The sequence below is a fragment of the Numida meleagris genome, chromosome 1 (genome assembly GCF_002078875.1).
Source record: "Numida meleagris isolate 19003 breed g44 Domestic line chromosome 1, NumMel1.0, whole genome shotgun sequence".
NCBI lineage: Eukaryota > Metazoa > Chordata > Aves > Galliformes > Numididae > Numida > Numida meleagris.
This window is the reverse complement of record NC_034409.1, coordinates 65509159-65529989: the sequence shown is the minus strand read 5'-3', so window position 1 is coordinate 65529989 and position 20831 is coordinate 65509159. Positions and strand designations below refer to the sequence as shown.

Here is a 20831-nt window from a genome sequence, read left to right as displayed (position 1 = left end):
AATCCCTATAATTCTATTTACAATGTAAGTGAAGGAAATTTAATGAATATATGACTTGAATCACTCAATGGGAATCTCAGAGCTGGAATTAATTTTCTAGCTGCAAAAGTCTAGTCTAGTAAGTTTGCCTGCCAGCTATGAGAACATGGACTTCATAAAATCAGACATACAACAGTTGTTACTGAAAAGTTACCTTTAACAACTGTTACCACAACACGAGATCTGGGATAACAAGGGTCTTTTCCATTTCTGAATGTGAAAGGGAGAAAATCATGCAGGACAGAATTTTACTTCAAATTAGTTCCAACAAATCATAATTTCTCTGTGTAAAATAGCCACATTTCATAAATAATTATTCTCCAGGATGTCAGATCAGAAGTTTAATAGTTCCTTCATTATGGCAGATGTGAAATGTCTGATACCTAATAAACTGAAGCTACAATCAACTTTTCTCTTTTTAATCGCAGTGAGATACCAACATCTTGATAATAGTAAAGACTGTTAAAATAAGTTTCCCATAATCTGCGAGGAAAAAGCTGTCCGTAAAGTCTTCATGGAATGATTTTACTCCAGTGACTGTCACATGCTCTGGAACAAAACAAGCTTAAAGAGAATAGTTTGGGTTAGCTCTATACTACTTCAGATTAATGGGATTTAAAATATTAAACATTGACAGATTGTTAAATATCACCTGTTTTAAGTAACAGTTTAGATGTCCTGAACACTAGTAGAAGCAGGGGAAAAGGCTAGGTTCTCATCACAAATGCTCTTTCACTAACTCTCATGGCTTCTAAACCTATACTGGTCCGTGAGCATGTGCCAGGAAAAAAACATTTCCAATATGGATCTGAGGAGTAATTTGATATTTGCTCTGAAATTTTAATGAAAACTCTAAATAAATTTGGCATCAAATACTTTGTTGTAAAAGTATAGAATTTTTCACCATTTATGTGTTGTCTTAATCCCGGTAATTTTTCTTCCTAAGACAAATTGACTGTTGTTTTCTGGCCAACAGTCCTCTGAGGTTGGATCAATATATTGTGTTAGAAAACCTTGTAAGATTTGATGGTTTCCTAAACTATTTGTCACTCCATGGTACAAAACTGAGATTTTTCTAAATCATTAGACGCTGCTATTAGTGATCAAGATTTACTGATGCTTGTAGGTAGAGTCAGTGGTTACATAAAGACAGATCACTCTCTCAGAATACATCTTAACATTTGGAGATAATGTCCGCAACTATTTCTATTAGACCTTGTTGTTGTTCTAGCCTGAGCAAGAGTCTCAGCTGAGAATATCCAGATCTGAATAAGTTTTGCTGTTAAACTGCTTTCCTACAAACAAGCCATTAAATAAGAAAATGCAGCAAAAAGAGTTTTGAGAAACATTGGCAGGACAGTTTGGAAATATCTGGAAAATTGTATACCACTTATATATTACCTTTCAAAAATATGAAATTCACCAAAAGAAGAGATGTTGCTAGATGTAAGAGTACTAATGAAAATCCTATGATAGCAATGATACTGACGATGTTTCCTTATTACACACATAAACCAGCAGTGTGAAAGGATGTGTGTTCTGAGCCAGAGCTGCTAGCTCTTCCTACCAACCAGCACCTGTTTCAAACCAAAATATTCTGAGGGAGTTCATATTTCAGGTCTGGCTCCTAAACACATCAATAACTCTAATGGGAAGGGCTTGTGCAACATATAAAAAGAAAATGTGAACAGTAGTTTATTCTGGAGAGTAAGCATGTTACAATGAGTCACCTAGAGCAACAGCTAAAATGATGAAAACAAATCTGTCTGAATATGTGGTATGGCTGTAGAGCAGTTCACTTCAGAGTCAAATGAGAAGTCTTTCCTGATGGACTGATTTGGGGATGCCAAATGGTATAAATGAAAACATTAGTTGTATTGATCTGCCAAGTATACTCCTGAACACTTGCAGAGGCTCTTACTGGGCTGCATAGACTAAGTAATCATATGACTGAATAGCTGGAAAACATCCTTATAGACAGGAATTGTATTTAATGATCTAAAAAGCAGCACTGAAATAAACTGTTAGGTTTTATGGTATTGAAGACAAAAGTACTCAATCTTATCTTCATTATAAAAGCAAGAAAACTGGCAAAAACAGAATGTATCAACATAACAGGAAAAGTAGAAGTAGCAGTAAGATTTTTTACAGTGTTCCGTTTACATGCTTTAGTTATGGCACTTCACATTCTAGAAATAATTATTCCCTCTGTCATTTTAAATGCTAACCAGCTGGAATCAATACTGGTGAATTCTATGACTTAGATGTCTAACTTCACAGTTAGTTCACCTCACTGAATCTCCTATTCTTATCTGATTTCATCCTCTCAGAAATCAGTGAAGAAAGCCCTCGCATCTGTGCAAGATTTTATCCAGCCCTATACATTGCTTGTTTGACTGTAGGCATCAGAATTTCTACCACTTAGGTCTGCATACATTAAAAGGTAAAATCAGATGAATCTCAGAAATGAATAGCAGAGAAAACTGTCGCCAAGGGCCAAAAAACCTGAAGTTGCTCATAAGACCGTGAGGAAAGCAGGGAAGTTTTGAACGTAGAACAAAAAGCTGAAATGAAACTGTTGAAGTTCTAGGACCAGGAATATTAGAAATCAAGACCTAGCTCTGCTACTTATTTACTTCCTAAATAAATACATAAATAAATCAATAAATTGTTAGTCTTCATGGTCTGAGATTGGTAGATAAACAGCAGTATATACAGCTAACTATTACTAACAATTAATTACAGTTAGTACTGCAGCATTACAGTTCCTATTTTTAGTATCCAACATTAGATGTATTTTTAAGAATCTGACCTGCACAGTAACACACAAAATAATTACTGAGTTACATTCAGGAATGTGTTACGTTCCTAAAGATATGTCTTTACGTGCTATTCTCAGCATGTACAATAGCGTCCCTATAACATTCTTTTGCTCCCATATCAAGACCCATCTTTCATGTGGCTAGAGATTTCACCTCCTCTTATACTGCAGTATCAGTGGTGGTTATTGTAGTTCTTTTCTTCCACCCTCAGATTTTCTGTCATAACTAGGTCAACTTATGAAGGTTCAATACGGTCATAAGTCATTTTACAGGCTTAAACAGAGAACGGCGTTATAGAACTTGTATTAAGTCTGGTTCTCTGTAGGCAAAACTTTGTAAAGGCTGTGGACACCTAAATTCCTTTTCAGTTTTTAAAGCACTTTGTGATCACAATCAAAAGTATCTGTGTCTACTTCTACTAAATTCATTTTGGTGCTAAATTTGATTTTGTGAAAACTTGAACTAATGAATTATGGCAAAGAAGAATCAAAACCTTTATGAAATTGGGCCTATCAACCACTGTAAAGTTTACTGTCTGTATAACACAGAAGATGACAGCCAGTAAAAACACTACTCCTAAAGAAATAAAGTGGGTACCACAGGAAATACTAGGCAATCACACAGCTGGCAATTTCCAGGACTGAAAAGTAAACAAGTGTCCTATGTTTGGCATACTTTCAGGTACTGTGAGCAAAAAGAAACTCAGTTTCAAATTTCATATATAAATTAGTCTTTGTAGAATCCTACAACACACAACAAACAGTATACAAGCTGGACCAACACATACATACAGTTAACAAATTTTACAACTACACTAAATGTCATTTAGTAGGTTTTTAGAAGTACCAAAAAATTGCCAGGATTAAATGCTTGACTCTCACACACTGTATTAAACAAAGTAATTTTGATTAATTCCTCTAGTTTAAAAAAAACAAACAAAACAACAACAACAAAAAAAAAACACTTCAACCTCTCTTGAAACTGCAGTTCAAAGTAAAACCATAAGATTGCACTTCACCCGAAAATGTTCTTTGATCACATATTGTAGAAATGTAAAATTTACAATTTTTCACACGATGTTAGAACATTTTCTCCTTTTCTCTCCACTCATTTGTCTTTTAAAGGAAAAGTAGAAAAATGAAGCCTGAAACAGAAATTAGTAAAGAAGGGGAAGATAAAGTCCATTATTCTTGTTCTTTAGGTATTTATTTTTCCTGTCAAAAATATGAAATGACATGGAAAATTAGACTTACTTCAGTTTCTTACACACCTTTCAAAACCCTTTTTGAAAGGCTGTTTGGTAGCAGTTTAAAACTTTGTTGATATCAGTTTCAACATTTCTGAGTGCAAAAAAAAAAAAACCCCAAAAATCTTATCTCTTAAAAAATATTTTAGGTTGGCATTTAAGAGTAAATGTTTTTCCAGTTAGTTACAGTTATTTGTGATAACATCAGAAGCTTCAATTTATCATGTTTTAGACCTCCTAAATAGCTATTTTTAGACTTAGAAGCAACTTCTTTATCTACCTAAAATTCTAAAGTGCCAGTCTCAGTATGTTACACACATACGCTGCAATAAGGGGAACTCTTTGTCCTAAATAGATGTTCAAGCAGCTTGAAAATTTAGTCCGTGTGCTGTATCATGACTTTCAGCTCATCGATTCAATTCATACTAAAAATTAAAATAATTTAAAAAAAGAAAAAATGAGCAACACCAGAAATAAATAGAATGAAAAAGTCATAATGATTGACAGCTGTAATGACCCATATTCTCCAGCTAAAATCTAAGACAAGCATCTATGTGAATGTTATTGCAGAGTAATGATTCTAACTTGAGATCATACTTTAATTTATTTTTAAAATTATTTCCCCCAAAACAAACCCTGATATCCATCCGTATACTTTCCAACTGAGACCAAGCCAAGCCAGCTGCAGAACCAAAAAAAGGAATTCAGCCTCAAAAACCCCTTAAGCACCTCTGCTAAAAATGCCAGTAATTGACTCGATTCTCTTCCTTCTCTTTTCAGATTCTGATGGGTTACGCATCAGCCCTTCTGCTCATTTCAAAGAACTAACTTTAGTCTCCACTGAGAATCCAGGGTATGATATAAACAGCAACCTACCTGCATTTAAGACCTAGGCAAGGTAAACACCCCAAATCTCACAGCTGGGAGGTGGGAAATGTGCAGAACCTTGTCTGTGCTTCATGTCATCCATCAGTCTGCAGAACTGAACACATATCTTTTCAGTAAAAATTACCCCACAGTAAGTTTATATCGTGGTTTTTTTCATATCAGCACCTTGGGATGCCACAGCAGGTTAGCATTCTTCTGTTATGTACATCTATATGGGTGTAGGAGAAAGGGTACTATTTTAAAAAGCAGGTATTCCACATAATTCACCACTCTTGGAAACGTTTATTTTAACTATTTGCACTTAAGAAATGTCTTTGATGCAATGCTTCGTTATCTGTATACCAAAAGATTCCTTTTCCTGGTAGTATTTTAGAAACATAAAGTTAATAAAAAAAAAAAAAAGCAAAGTAAAATGTAAATAAATAAAACAATAACAGCAGACCTCAGATAACTTCAGTGAGATGGCATGTTCTCATGAATAATTCTCTCAATACATCAGTCTAATGAATATGTACAAAGATTTGGCATATCTATTTTCTCCTTTTTAAGTCACATTGACCACAAGGCACCAATATGTTCAGCTGTAATTAGCAGAAATGCTGTGGTCCAATATCCATGACACATCCTAGAGCCACAGGAAGCTCATCTGTTCACTGCTTCACAAATTGCCAGAACACTTCACAATATAAGATCAAGCAGCACAGAGGAAGTTCATCCAAGAAAATATCTTTGATGTGTCTTTGGTACTGTTTGCAAGATACTATTTATTCTTGGACTACTTGAACATCTTATGCAAACAAACTTTTTACAATAGAAATTACATATTAACTGCTAAACGCACATACTTAAAACGTACACAGATATATATTTAAAATATAAAAATAAAACCTATTCATCAAAGATGAAGAGGGAAAACTATGTCACTGAAATTGCAGTGAGGTTGTTTTTAAAAGGCTAGAATATCTTACTATAATTTAAACAATTCGTATAGACTCATGCTACTTTGAAATAAACCTTGCTTAGTGAAAATTCAGGCCAAAGCAACACATAAGCCAAATTCACTTTCCCAAATATTAATAGATTCCTTGTTCCTTACAGTCCTTTACTCTTTATCATTATTCTGCAAAATGTTACAATCACAGTAAAAACAAAACAAAAAAAATCAGAAGAGTAAAAATATACCATTTACAAAACAGTGACCTAGATGTAATCAAAACCATTGTAACATAATTAAGCCTAATTAAGACATTCAATATCATTTCTTGTATTTGCTTTCCCATGTATCCCTGATACATTAAAGATTAATTCTCTTTTCCCCCTCTTCATTTTCTTAACTACAAGAATTCAATGTTAAATCTCCTGCATCATATTCACACATGTATATTATCATGTCTAATCGCAGGAATAGCTCTCCTGCAATACAAGCATGGTTATGCTCTATCAAAATCAACAGTGTAATCAAGATTCATGGATTATGGGTCTGAAAATCATGGAAAGTCGTTTGTCTTAGGTCATTGCTGTGATTTCACAACACGACGGGTGGAAGAAAAGGAAGAAGGCTTCCCTGGCCCCTTTCACCTTCCCATTCCCTCCCAGGGAGAAGAGAAACAAAAATGACCCAATTAAGATAAAAACAGGACGGTCACATGCTTCTTGGATGAAACTTTCATCTCAAGTCCAGCACTTCTGACTGCACTAATATATATCACTAAAAATGTCCTTCCAATTAAATAATCTTCTCTGCTAGTGAGTGTTTAAGTTTCCCTTAGTCTTAATGTATGCATTAGTCTTAATGTATATCCAATTTAAGAGCATTTTTCCTTCCTTAGAATTCTGTGATATCTAATTTAAAGAAACTATCATCTTCTCACCTTGAAGGCCTTCATACCACGAGAAAGCCATTTCTTTTTCACAACCTACATGAAGTATCTTAATTCTTTCACTGTAAGCAAAGCATGAATCATCACCGTGATATTCTCATCTCTCTTATTTTTACTTATTTTATGAAAGCACTGATTCCTGGCGTGCAAATGGAACACCTCAGAGAAATACAGCATACCTTCATTTTCCACATTAGAAGATTGTGATACCCATCTTTCCCCCCAACCTACCCTCTCAGAATTTTGCTATAGCTAAATATATGGATTTGTGATTCTGTGTTCCAGTATCTGAGTTCAACTGAAAGATGTTACTGTTACACAGCAGCAAGTGTTCAAACAACAAATATACTTAATTTCACATTTAGCATCCTTATCTGTTAGCACAATTTAGGAGCATCAGTGGTTCTGCTTTTATGTAGAGCTTGGATGCTGTGTTCAGATTTTTCATATATCAGTTAGTCAGTTCAAAGTAAATGCCATTCTGCACTAGTATTTTCCCCTTTTCTTCCTGTACGTTCAGTAAATAAAAATAAGAAAAGCTATCTACTCATTTCCTGGTATTTTTCACCAGCTTCAGGAAGATGAGAACTTAGGCAGATTTCCCTCCGTTGATTATCTCCTTTTATTTAATTTTTGACCAGCAGTAAAATTGCTAATGCTAACATTTAAACCAGACATTTGCATTAATTCCAGCTGAGATGATTTACTCTTTTCCAGACCAAATGTTTCATACTATCTTGCATTTCAGCAGACATGATCATTTTTTCATGCTTTTTTTTCTCCAAGTTCTCCTCCCAACCAAATCACTAAAGATTTTCAAACAGATAGAAAATAGTGGAAAATGGGACACAATAATCTGGAAAGTAAAATGACAAATCATATAAGACTTCAGATCCTACTAACGTCAAACACCTTTGATTTTCAAATTAAAATCGCAAATTCCATTCATATCTGTTTAATTTCCTTTTTTCCTCCCAAATAAACTTGAGACAATAGACAATTGTGAAACGGCCTGCCATATCCATCAACCTCAGGACTGTTTCAGGAACAGACCAGGAGACCACATCCTGAGTTTCTCTCTTCCCAGTTCTGGGAAAATTCCCATTAGAATGTAGATACTGAATCCTCAGTTTGAGTTCAGGTTTCACTCTGGGTTCATTGGTCTCCAACACAACTCTGAACTAAACAAGCTTCTGTTTGCTTCTTCACCATTTATTTCCTCTGATTCTGAAGTGATAGCGTCAGATTTCGGACATCATACCAATTTTCACAGCAAAAGCATGCAATGGTAAAAACACAGGCTTATAAATTTTGCTAAAGGAACAAAGAAAAGAGAATCTGGCCTGGAAAAGAGAGAGGATCCATATTTGAAAACAATCCATATAAAAAGTTACATCCGAACTCACATTTTAAGAATATTTTAACTGTAGATCTTTGTACCATCCATAAAGCACCAAAGAGAGAATAGAAGCACTGGAAAAAAGAAAAAAAAAGAAAAAAAATATTTTAGCTCAATACTATGTCTGTGTCATCACCTCAGTGCAAAAATTTTCCTTGAAGTCAAGCAACTGGCATGTGTAATCCCCTAAAGATACATCATCAGTGACACAAAAAACAACCTGTATTTACTTCCTACCAGCCACAGCCAACGAATTCTCTTTTTTTTTTAATCATCAGCAGATGTTTGAGCATGAGAGAATAGTCAACTCATTATTCAGTCATCTCTAGCAGCCTTCCTGATCTGCTCCTGCTCCTGAAGTCTAAGAAAGTAGAGCATAAAAGCACTCTGGGAAACTTTCCATGTTCCTAAAACAGTGAGTCATTCAAAAGCTGTTTTTAACGGGATGTGAAAGGGTGCCACCAGCAACACTAAGGTCATCTCCAAGTGCACACTAATGAACCACACAGAAAAGAGTAGAGACATTTGCAGGAGGTTGTTTAATATTTCTTGACATCTCAGTACTTACATGGCCCTCAAAACTTTAATATGAATGTCTGAAAATCATTAATGGATTTCACCCTCACATCATCCCTGAAAAGTGGAGTTATCTACATTTTGCAAATGGAGAAACTAAACTAAAGAGTAGGTTAAAAAAGGAAAACTTTAAAGCTACAGCAGGGATACGATGAATTAAAAATGTGGTCACAAATATCTTGAATCCTGTCTTTTAAAACCTTATGAAAACTTGATAAAAGAGTGGATGTTTCTCTTAAAAAATATCCAGCTTTCTGAAGGAAAACAAAATTGTATTCTGTTCATATGTTCATAAATATGAACTTTCTATTCATATCAACTGCCTTTTTGAATTTAAAGCTACTTACGTTAAGGAAATATATTCAGCGTCTAATTTTGAGCACGATAACCACCGTCCTCTACTGGAAAGTATGCCAGGTATCCATGTGGTATCCTTATTGACCACACTTACTGCAAGATCACAAAAAGCCCAAGTCCTGTTGGGTTCCAGGTCATGTTATCCAAATTTTTAAACAACAAAAAAGGAAAGACAAGCTTTGACCAGGGAACTTACAATCAAGAGATAGATGCACTGTACATCAGCATGACTACCTCACTAGCTTCTCTCTTCTAAAAAGCTAGAAAAAAAAAAAAAAAAAAAAAAAGCTACTTCCCATAGTGCTGATCTGAATGTGAATGGTCTGAGCAGCTGAACTGCATCACATCCACTGTATGCTNTACAGTGTCAGTCCTCCCCTCAGGCCATGGAACACATTCACCATCTTCACAACTCCTGTGCAATGTATGTGAAGCCTCAGCAAAGCCTCAAAGCTTTGCTTCCTATTTCTGATGTTACAAAGTCTCCCACGGTTTTAAATCCTTGCCACATTTTGTTTATAGACTGCTAGCAAAATAAAAAGGAAAAGAAAAAAAAATCCAAAAAGTAACAGTAGGTGTCTTATTCATAGTGTATGATTTATTCCTTTATTGAAAATGATACTCTTACATAAAAATCAACACATAACCTATGTTTATATCATCCTACCTCCTGAATTTAAAAGCATTAACCTTGTTCCTGCTCATACAGCTTTACACTCTCACACTGAATACAGAGCAAATGGAAAAATGGACTCAAAACAGTATTCTACCAAGGATGGGGTTGAGCGGTGTGGCAGACATACAACTGATCAGACATCTGAAGAAAATAAAACCTAAGTAAATTAGGTTTTCATGCAAGACATCCCACCAAGAATTAAGCAGCCATTTCTTAAAACACCACATCACCATTACTTTTATCATACATAGAATGGACCAGTCGTAGAATCATTAAGTTTGGAAAAGACCGCTAAGATCAACTAGTTCAACCATCAGCCCATCTCCACCATGCCCACTAACCACATTCCTCAGTGCCACATTCACACAGTTCTTGAACACAACCAGGGACGGTGACTCCACCACCTCCCTGAGCAGCCGGTTCCAATGCATCACCACTCCTTCTGAGAAGATATTTTTCCTAACATGCTCCCCATAAGACTTGTGTTCCAGACCCTGCACAGCTCTGTTGCCCTTCTATGGACACATTCCAGGGAACCCAGAACTGAACCCAGCACTTGAGGTGTGGCCTCATCAGTGCAGAGTACAGAGGGACAATCACCTCCCTGGTCCTGCTGGCTGCACTACTTCTGATACAAGCCAGGATGCCATTATTTGTTGGATTGCACCATTTAGGCATCTAATCTGAGGAAGGATTAATCCCTTCCCAAGGAATTAGGGGCAAAGGGAGAAGCACATCCTGGTCTGGCTAACCTTTCTGATAGCTCCTTCTTTTATCCAGCTGCAGCCCTTTTCAGTCATACATAGACATACCTGATGTACATCTCCTCATGAAAGAAGCTTGGAAGTATAAGTACTAAATATATATTATTATCCAGACTAGAGGTTAGAGAATGACTGCCATAGCCAATGGGCTGTAAAATAGCATCTCGGGCTAGTCACTAATGTTTGGCCAGTAAACTGAGAACAAACACCACTTACGCCTGGAAATTCAAAGATGCACAGTCTCATTTCACATTTAGCTTTACTAAGTTTGAATATTTTTCTGAGTTTCCCAACTTTACTGGGAAAAACAAACAAACAAACAAAAACACACACACAAAAAAAACCCGCTGTTCTGTTTTGACATGCTCAAGAGCAGCCTGCAGACACCGCATCTCGCACCCCAGATCTGGGTGTCTGTGCGTTTCCACAGGACACACCGCTGACTGCAGCAGGCGGAGATGCGCGCGTCCCTGCACAGGTGAGGGCGGAGCACGGGGACCCTCCCGCCCGGAGCAGCCCGAAGAGCCGCGGCCTCGCCAGGAACCAGCGGGAGCGGCGCGCGCCGGGCGCCCTCTCGCGGTCCCGCCCGGCACAAGGCCTGAGGGCTCTGTTAAACGGCTGGGAGCAAAGCGCGGGAAGATGGTGAACTCAGGGCCCTCCGAAGCAGGGCTCTGGAAGTGCATTCCTTATCCTGCCTGCCACGGTTTGCCTGTTGAGTTTAATTCCCTCAGCCACAGGGATAATGTGGCACACGGGCCACGAGGATGCAGAATTCCTATATCCAGGTTGCAAATGTGCCTTAGCAATGCTCACGCTCGGAGATCTCTCCTGGAACAGATAGACATCTTCCAGCCGCCATTCCACACTGAGGACCCATAGAGAAAATAGAACTTTGTAACATACAGAATGAACACGAGGGCAACTACCAGTGAGGACTGCGAAACATGGAGCTTTAAGCAGAATGTTTCAAAAGACAGTGCCAGCACACATCTGTCTCAACCATACCATTGTTCCACAAGAACTCAGTGTCTCAGCTCGCACCATCCAAAGCCTTTGTGTGTATGTGTGCGTAGATGCAATTGTTAACTCACACAATTGCTTGACTCACAAAAGCAAATGGAAAGAATTGAAGCAGAAAAGCCCTCCTGAACAAGCTGGAGGTTTGATGAGAGTATATGATTCATAAATACTAGGCTAGCTTTCTGCTGCTTCTTTGAAGAACATAATGCTTCCATTTGATTTAATTACTCTGACATAAAATCACTCACATCGAACCAACAAATAAGAATGAGAACAGGATTTTTAAGCCGACAAACTTAAGAGTGCCTAACATCCCGTGTCATACTGTTGCAAAGGGTCCTCTCTGACAAAATCCCACTACTCCCATTTTCAAGGGCGTGTGGGAAGCATCTTGTCCCTGGCTCATTCACAAAAAGTACATCTGTATTATATGACTATCCACGTCCATAACAGATTCATGTCACTATGTAAACAGCTGGGGAATCAGCTCTCCCTCTCTTCAAGTTTCTCTCACCATAGCACCACCCAATTAGAAGCTGCCTAGCATCAAACTGTCACATCGGTTTTGGTGGCAATTTGTACCACTTCTGCAGTGAAGTTGTGAGGAATGGGACAGTAGAAATAGCACTCAGCAGAGCTGTAGTGAGAACACTGAAGAACTACCGCATGTCTAGTCCTTACACCAGGTCTTCTCAAACACCTTATAGATGACTCTTACCTAAAAACAACCCCTTTTCACACTTTTAGCAAGGCACAGACAGCTATGCATGCCTATTTAATGCAGTAGTTTTCAACCCTTCCAACCCTATCTTGCTAATTAATCCAATCTACAGAGCCACAGGAAAAGCAGTAGCAAGCGTTTGCTCAAGTGAAACCTGTAGATTGCTACCTCCTTACATCCTAGTCATCATATTTTCACCTTTCTCTGCAACCACAGAAGAGTATCTGTCAAATCTCTCCTACCTCCCTTTAAGAACATCCTGCCAGTTTACTGGCATCACAGAGCTGTGGAGCCAAGTCTACACGTCTGCCTTGCATTAACCTAGAGCATCAAAAAAATGCATTCTCGTGAGGTATGGGTAATAGCTTGACACAGTGAAATGATGTTTGACAACAGAAGATTATTTAATTGGGATTAGGTGGTTTGGGCCAAGAGAGATCTCTGGAGAACACGCTTTGATTTCCTGCTTGACACATCCCTGAGGGGAATGACTAGATTGAACAGACACTGCCCAGAGCTTCTGGCAGACTAAGAGAAGAGAATGGAGGGGGTTTAGGGCTTGCAGTGGGAGTGCCTTCTGTCACTACTGCAGTATGCCTCTGGCTAGACAAACATTAGGTACATTTTTTAAGGAGCAGGCTGACTCCATGGAGTTTAAGTTGGCTGTCAGGAAGCATGAGACAGCATTGCACAGTGCACTCCTGATATTTTCTGTTGCTCATTCAGCAGTAAAAGACATCTGTTCCTGTCATTATGGTACTAATTCACATATTTAGTGTGTTGTCTAATTGTAAAATTAATTTTAATAAGTTAGAGTTGCTATCCATGCACACTACTGGATACAAATGCATGGGATTTTCTATTCTCTTCACATTAAAGGTTTTGTAGGTATTGTCTGAGGTTATTAGTGCCTGCATAAGCATAGACTTTAAGTATTTGGATAACATTAAATCCTCAATATGTTCAGCTATCAATCCGATCTCCTTATGTCCCTGTTTCACAAGAGTTACATTTGGTTAGTGCGACCCTTCTGTTTCCTCCTTGCTCCAGTTGCATGTTACTAGGACAGATGTTTAAGCAATTGGGGGATGTTTATTAGAGGTTTGATTTTTTGTTTTATTTTCTTTTCTAAAGATAAATTCTCAAGTCACAGGGGAACAGGACATTAAAAAGCTTATTCACTTATGTGAACATTTATAACTATAGAGATGGAATTCACTGCAAAAATCAGAGCCAGAGCTAGCCAGTTTAGCAAAAGTGTGAGAAGGGATATAAAAAGAGAAAAAAAAGTGCATTGCTGTAGTTGTTTAAAAAGTAACCTTTTTAAATTAAAAGTTTACAATTTTTAATTATAAAATAAAAAGAAGTTTATGTTTCAAAAAAGACCTCCTCTCTCTTGCACAAACTGTAACAAAATTCTCTGTGAGGTAAATAAGAAATGAGCTTAGCTCCAACCCAAATTGATTAATACTAGAATTCTTTCAGCCAGAGCACTGGCTTGCTGGAGATGAAAATTTTCCAATAAATATGGTTTCTTGGCCCGTTATCATCCCTCCTTTCTTTGGCCCATGGCACACTTGGTAGACTCTAGATGCATCACTATAGGCTTCAAAGAAATTCCATTGACCAATTGTTAAATTCAAGGAAAATTTTTTGTATTCAGTATACTTTCACTGTTGTGAGATCCCAGCACCTTTAAGTTGTAGTTTACAGACAAAATGTTACTGGGAGAAGGCAAAAGGATGCTGAAAAGTAATCGTAAGGATTTCATCTTGGGGGGAAGACAAGAATGCTGCCTATCTCAAATCTACATTGCAGTTTTTGAAGTTTTTAACCAATGCCACATTACCTGGCAATCAGTGTTCTCAACATGTTTTCATTCAGAGATTGTTTCCCCTACGGAATACAAGTGAGCATAGATCCATAGGAGACGTTGAAAATGGTTTACATCAGGGGAGAGGCTGGCAGCCTCCTCCCAGATCTCTTTTCCACTCATTTCCTCTTTTCTTCCATATTCCTCTTTTCCTTCCTTCCTTTCTTTTCTACTTCTATCCATTTTTTTTCTTTGGGAAGTAAGGAAGAGGAGAGAAGGATATTCCTTTAACTAATCTGGTCACGCTGACAGTAGTCGGTTAGTCCTGTGCATAGAGTACTGCACTCACGGAGCAACTAGGAAGACAGTAATGAAAAAGTTGCTTCCAATTTTTCCTAAAGGCCTGGAACCTGCTGGTTCATCTAAATACAAGAAAAATAATCACCAAAAAAACAAGTGTCACGTTTACTCCTGGATGGCTCTTACAACTCTTTGGAATACTGCCCTGTCACTATCCCATCTTTGCCAGTTTTCATGTTACCAATGAAAGTCTTATGATGTCATTTTTTTTCCCTTCGAGCCACAGTTCCTTGAAACAAGAGATTACTTAAAGATCTTTTATTTTCTCAAGGAAAGCTAAATTTCAAGTCCTTGTAGTTGTGGAGTTGTGGACTTAAGGGAATTATTAAAGATTTATAAAAATACACTCAGAACCCTTTTTCTTTTTTTTTTTAATTAAAAAAAGCAAAAAGTAGCACATCAGGAAGATTTTAATAAAATTAAGATTGTCGAGAATTATTTTTCAAAAGGAAGCTTTATGCATTCCACAGCTACATTTTGTACAGGAAGCATCCTAATCCCCTACAAAGTTGCAGTTGCAAACAACGCTGCTGCACTTTCACCATATGAGCTGTGATCATATCTACAATCTCCTTCCTCTATAAAATATTTTCTCTCTGAAGGAAACACAATGTACAGTTCCAGGTTGTTGTCATTCCATCTCCAATAGGAGAGGCTAGAAGTGGACTGATTAGTGGAGCCCAAAGCAATAAAAGAGGTCATAAAACACAAGTCTTAAGGAGTACTGTAAAACAATGCAACAACTTAGAACCATCAACAAGCTGACCTAAAATAAACCATGAGTTTCAAGATGACTTGACAAAAAGAAATGGTTTTTTTTTTTCCCATTTGCAAAACTGATGCATTTCCACAGAAAATATCAATTTTGCTCTAACCACAAATGTCTGTCAAATCATTTCAGCGGAAGAGTTTCCAACCAATGCTAATCATCAGTCACTTGAAAATGTACACCAAAATGTCCTTTGTTTTAGTGTACATCTGCAGTCAATCAACAGACTAATTTGGAACAAAAGAAGTCCATATACAGTTGGAAAAACAAAAGCGCCATCCAAACTGAATGGCTGCCAAGAATGTAGCCTTGAGAGAACATCTGAATGACACCAAGATATGTTGTTCTATGCTAATCTTGAGAGAATCTGTTTTGATTTTGAAGAATCTCTGTGCTGTATGGTACTTTTACACTCTATCATTGTTTTCCAATGATTAGAGCTACCCAAACCTATGTTCACCCAATTACATCTATTTGTTTTCCTCAGTGACTTTGCTCAAGTGAGACTCATTCCATGTATGTGGGAAGGGAAGGGAAGGGAAGGGAAGGGAAGGGAAGGGAAGGGAAGGGAAGGGGAAAGGGGGAAAAGGGCAAGTGAGACCTTTGCTCTCTGCTTCTCAAGGGCTGATCAGATACAGCCTGGAAATGTCACCACTGAAAAATACTCAGACATGCCCTAATACATCTTGCCTGATATTGTGTTTAAAGGAATAGTTTGCTTAGCAAAAACTTCCAAGACTTCACTGCCATCCAGTTGCACAGCACATGACATCTTATAGCAAGCAACAAGAGTTTTACCAGTCAATCTACAGCTTTTAAATTATACTGCTTTTGTTCCTGGAAATTTGTGCTCATTTGCTATACTGTAATGTTTATAAACACAGCTAGAACATGTAAAGCAAAATGTAATAATGAGAGAAAAACTAGTTTTTAACTACAGTGGGGATCCCTCCACGTTGGCTGTAGTTAGGGGAAAAAAATATGCTGTGTCTGGAGATGTCCCAGAACACTTCTCAGCCTCACATTTCCCCAGATGAATTGCAGTCATTTCATACGAAACCTACAGCATGAATAATTCGAAATCAAAAGAGACGGGGAAGTTGCACCTGACCTAGAAAGGAAAAGCTTTTGTTTTCAACTAACTTCTAATGACAGTCTAAATATTTTTTAAGACATGAACTATAAATTGAACAGCACAATGGAGTAAAAGTTACATTCAGCATCCTAAAATGCTCATTATGAAAATGTAAATGTCTTCCAAGAAAAAGAGACCATTGTTTGAAAAAATAACCAAACAACGTAAAACATCCCTTGTGGGAGTACAAAATTGCTTCCACGATCATGTAGTTCTAGCAAAACAGAGATCAGCTTAACTATTAAGCAAAATGATTGGCAGACTCTTTTCTTTCCCAAATATAACAAAGATACGAAAATAAATGGGAAAACCGCAACCAGCTTAGTTAAAAAGAAGGAAGATCAGAGTATGTGAAGTAGTGGTCTAGAAGCTGCAGCTGAATCACAGGCAAAAACTGCGTCAAGACACAGCACCATGCATACATGAAGACCGGTAACAATTTGTACTATGAAATGAATATCTACAAGGGGTTCGCAATATTGTATTTATGTACTGAGAAAACAATCCGAGAAGTGGATACTGTAAGAAATGGAGACTAAACACCAATATAAGTGTTACTTTCTAAATCACGACCTTATTTCCAGCAGAGAAAACACTTCTCAGATATTATGCAGTTTCTAAAACAGGTCCCATGAACTGCAAGAAGATGCTCAGAAATCCAGCTCTTACTGAAATGGGAGTTTTGTATACCAGCCTGGAATTTCTGTGACTAATTTGGTAGTAGGACATGCGAATTCATTTCCTGGGACAAGAAGGACACTTTACGGGAGCACTAAAAAATTCATTTCCCTGATCTTGTTGACATGTTCATTTTAAAAATTGATTAAAACTTGTCCTTCAGTTTGACAGCATTAGGGTGGCTAGTCATGTGGATCACATGTCACAAGCTCTCATTATTCTAGGCTACTCTCCAGCTCTGCTGAGGTGTCTGAAAAGGTCACTGTATCAGAGACCACAAAACATACCAGTCCTTTTTTTAAATCTCCTCTTCCAAGGAGTATCTTCTTGTCTCCTCCCCTATGCTTTCCCCTCACAAAGTACTGTGATTCGCTTCCTTTCAAGTAGCATGCATCCAGTTAGTGTTGCCTAGGACCTGGCAGAACTGACCGAATACTAAAAGTCTGCTTGGCTATTTTGTGACTAGTGATTGAACAGGAGTAGCAAGTGGGACCACAGAGAAGAGATCTAATGAAGCTCTGCCCAACGGCAGCGCTTGAATCACAAACCAACTTTACATGGTCTAGTATTAGATGTGGAGGTCGGCAGCCCTGCCTGCGGCAGGGGGTTTGGAGACTGATGATCCTTGCGGTCCCTTCCAACCCAAGCCATTCTATGATTCTATGATTCTATGATTCAAGTCAGCCAGACTTTGCCTTTTACCAAGGTCTGCATCATTTTGGAAAGAAGGAAAAGAATTCTGAAATTAGCTCACATGTACAAGAGCACCTTCCAAGAGAGCAGCTCTCAAATAACATTCTCCTTTATAACCTGATTGAAATAATCATCACACAGTCAAGCAGTTTGTTGGTTACACTCAAAGCAAAACATGCTTCCAGCTGTGAGAGATAATTGTGGTTTATTGATTGGCTTTTGAAGACTTTTATGCTATATTTAGTTGTAGGCTTGAGTGTGTGTGTGTTTTGTTTTTTTTTGATTTGTATCACAAGCGTTGATGAAAAATGGCTGTTGCTTAGAGCAGTCAGCTGTCCTCAAATGATTAAACTCTTATTTATGTACAGAATATGTTTCACCTGCAAATGTGCAGGGACTTCAAAATTACTTCCAGTCAAGCTGCCATGAGCGCTCTTCACATGCACTAGAAAGAATGGGTAATTATAAACATCTCACTACAGAGGAAATATTTTAGAAGTCACAATATCAACTTGAACTAGTTTCCCATCTCTTCAAGTGTTCCTACTCTTTACAGTAGCTCGTACAGGTGCACCAGAGGCAGATTCAGAAATCAGAAAATAAGCACAGCAGAGTTCATAACCCTTTTGTCTCCAGTAGTTAGGGTAGAGTACATACTTACTCCAGGAATTTTTAAAACACTTCCAGGACTTTTTTTAAGCATAATTTCTAAACAGCCTTTACCTTTATTTCATTTGTTCTTTAGATGGCATATACAAAGCCCAAAGAGGTTGCCTCAAGTGTGACTCAGGGTCTGTGAGGGCACTCATGGGAACTCTGACTGTTCATGCTTGTTTAAGTGTAGTCTTCCACTCTGATGCAATGGGAGGACAACACAACTGGAACAATGCAAAAATGCAGTGGTAAGCAGGAAAGGTCAGACTATAGCTCTAGTGCCACAGCTATGGCAGTTTCAGACACAGGAGAGGGAAAAGCACAAAGAAGGAGAGATAATTGAAAAGGTGTTGTTTTTTTTACTATATTCGTCTTAAAGCAAGATTGTTTCATTTGGAACTGGGCCGGAAGTTTAAGTCACCTAAAACTGAAATGCTCCATTTGGAAGCAAACCATGCCACAAATGAAGCACTGAAAACATTTTTTTTCATATTTTGTTTTGTTTCATTGAATTGCTCCAAAATTGTTTGCAGATAAATTGAAAACAGTTTTCATCTAACCAAACCTGTTTAATTTATTCATTAGGATGCCAAATGGACTCATCACAATATGCGTATTGCAAAACTAATTCCCTGTCTATAGAGAAAAGTTGATTGTGTTTCTACAGCTGCATGAAGGATGCGTGAGTAATTGCAGAATTAAAATAGTCAAAAAGCAGTAACAAGACCAGGCAATAACAGTTGACTATTTGTAAAAGATACCGAATCACTGGGTTTTAAAGATGAGGGACAAATTGAAGGTTGCCAGTGATTCTGAGGATTAATGGAACTTGAAGGAATAGGCAGAATTGATTTGATACGCCTTGCGATGGAATGGTTCAGAGTCAGACAATATATCGTGGAAATACATCTTTAGGGTAATATTGCTATCAGTAGGGTGATGGATCACACAGCAATCTGGCGTATGTTCTACAGAAGGGAAACCATCATATTCCCATCCCTCTACACAGCCAGGAAGAGAGAGAGAAAATCAATAAGGAGTCAACTTAAGACTACTGTGAGGGGAAGAAGAAATATGGAGTATTATAGGAGTTCTTACAAGTGCTGTTCTGAAAGTAATGCCTCCTACTTTATGATGTAGGACCACAATGTCAGAGGCAGATGGTGGTGGTATGGCAATAGGGGTTGAACCTTCCCACCAATATTCTGTTACATTTTGTTGCCATGTGACAGATGGCAGCAGAGGGACAGTCTGGCACATTGTTGTCTGAGATGGAAGTGTGGATGAAGCAAAGGTGTGTCACTGCATTCGTACATGTGGAAAAATGGCACCTATTGACATTCATCAATGCTTGCTGAATGTTTATGGAAACCACACAGTGGATGTGATCACAGTGATGTGGTGGGTGGTGCATGTCAGCAGTGGCAACAGTGAAAGTGGGTCACCTCTGCTTGTGCAGATTTTTATGAGCATGGCATGCATGTGACTATGTTGAGAAATAGTGTTTTGTAGCTGAGAACTGTATCAAATAATTTTACTGTGTTCTCTGTATCTGTTGTAGTTTCCATGGAATTAAATAGGAGGCATTACTTTCAGAGCAACCTATTATCTTTGTTGAATGCAAACATGTTAGCAGCAAACAGAATAGTTACAGGATAGCCTTCTGGCTCTTACAAGTGACAAATTATTTAGTTTATTTTCCACATTGTTTGAAGTATCAGACTAATAGGGACCTAAACTTCCCTTACTGTTAAGATTTGGATCAAGACTGTTTTTACATTTACTTTAGAGAGAGAAATATGTTATCAACCTAGAATCTCAACTGTAATTGCTGTTTGAGGGTTTAGGCAATGCACCAGGTACTATCTTCAAAAGGATTAAAGTTGGCATAATTCTGTCCCCACTTAACTTAATGGAAGCTTTATTGTCAACTTCAGTGGGAGAAGGATTAGATCAATGACTGCTTCTGAAAATCATATCCTAAGTCATGTCAAGATTAAAAGATTAACACTGAAGAATTACATATTAATAAAGTTACTGGAGTGTACAACTCCAGATTCAGGTGGACTTGTAGAGTAATGGAAGGATGAAATGTAAACACATGAAATTAAGGAGAATGAGCAGACATTAATAATTTTAAAGTACCAAATGCCTTGTAAATAACTACCTTGTCTGAATTCAACTATGTTTGAGTCCCTAGATTCTAGAATAAATGCAACAGAACTTGAAGTCAGTGGATAGTTATGAGTGTTCTAAAAACAATGTATACAACTCTCCAATAGCAGGGCTACCAGGAGAAAGAGGCAAAAGCTTTAAGCCAGGTTCTTTAAGATTCTCCATA

At 37.7% G+C, this 20831-nt stretch overlaps 1 long non-coding RNA gene across 2 annotated transcripts in view; it reads right to left on the bottom strand.

Annotated features, from left to right (window-relative positions):
- The window catches only part of LOC110392416, a 30466-nt gene continuing 19208 nt past the window's right edge, over positions 9574-20831 (bottom strand). The window contains exon 5 of one of the 2 annotated variants that reach the window (XR_002434348.1): positions 9574-9733. This is a non-coding gene — a long non-coding RNA (uncharacterized LOC110392416). The remainder of the gene's footprint in view (positions 9734-20831) is intronic. The other variant, XR_002434347.1, reaches the window with a different exon arrangement.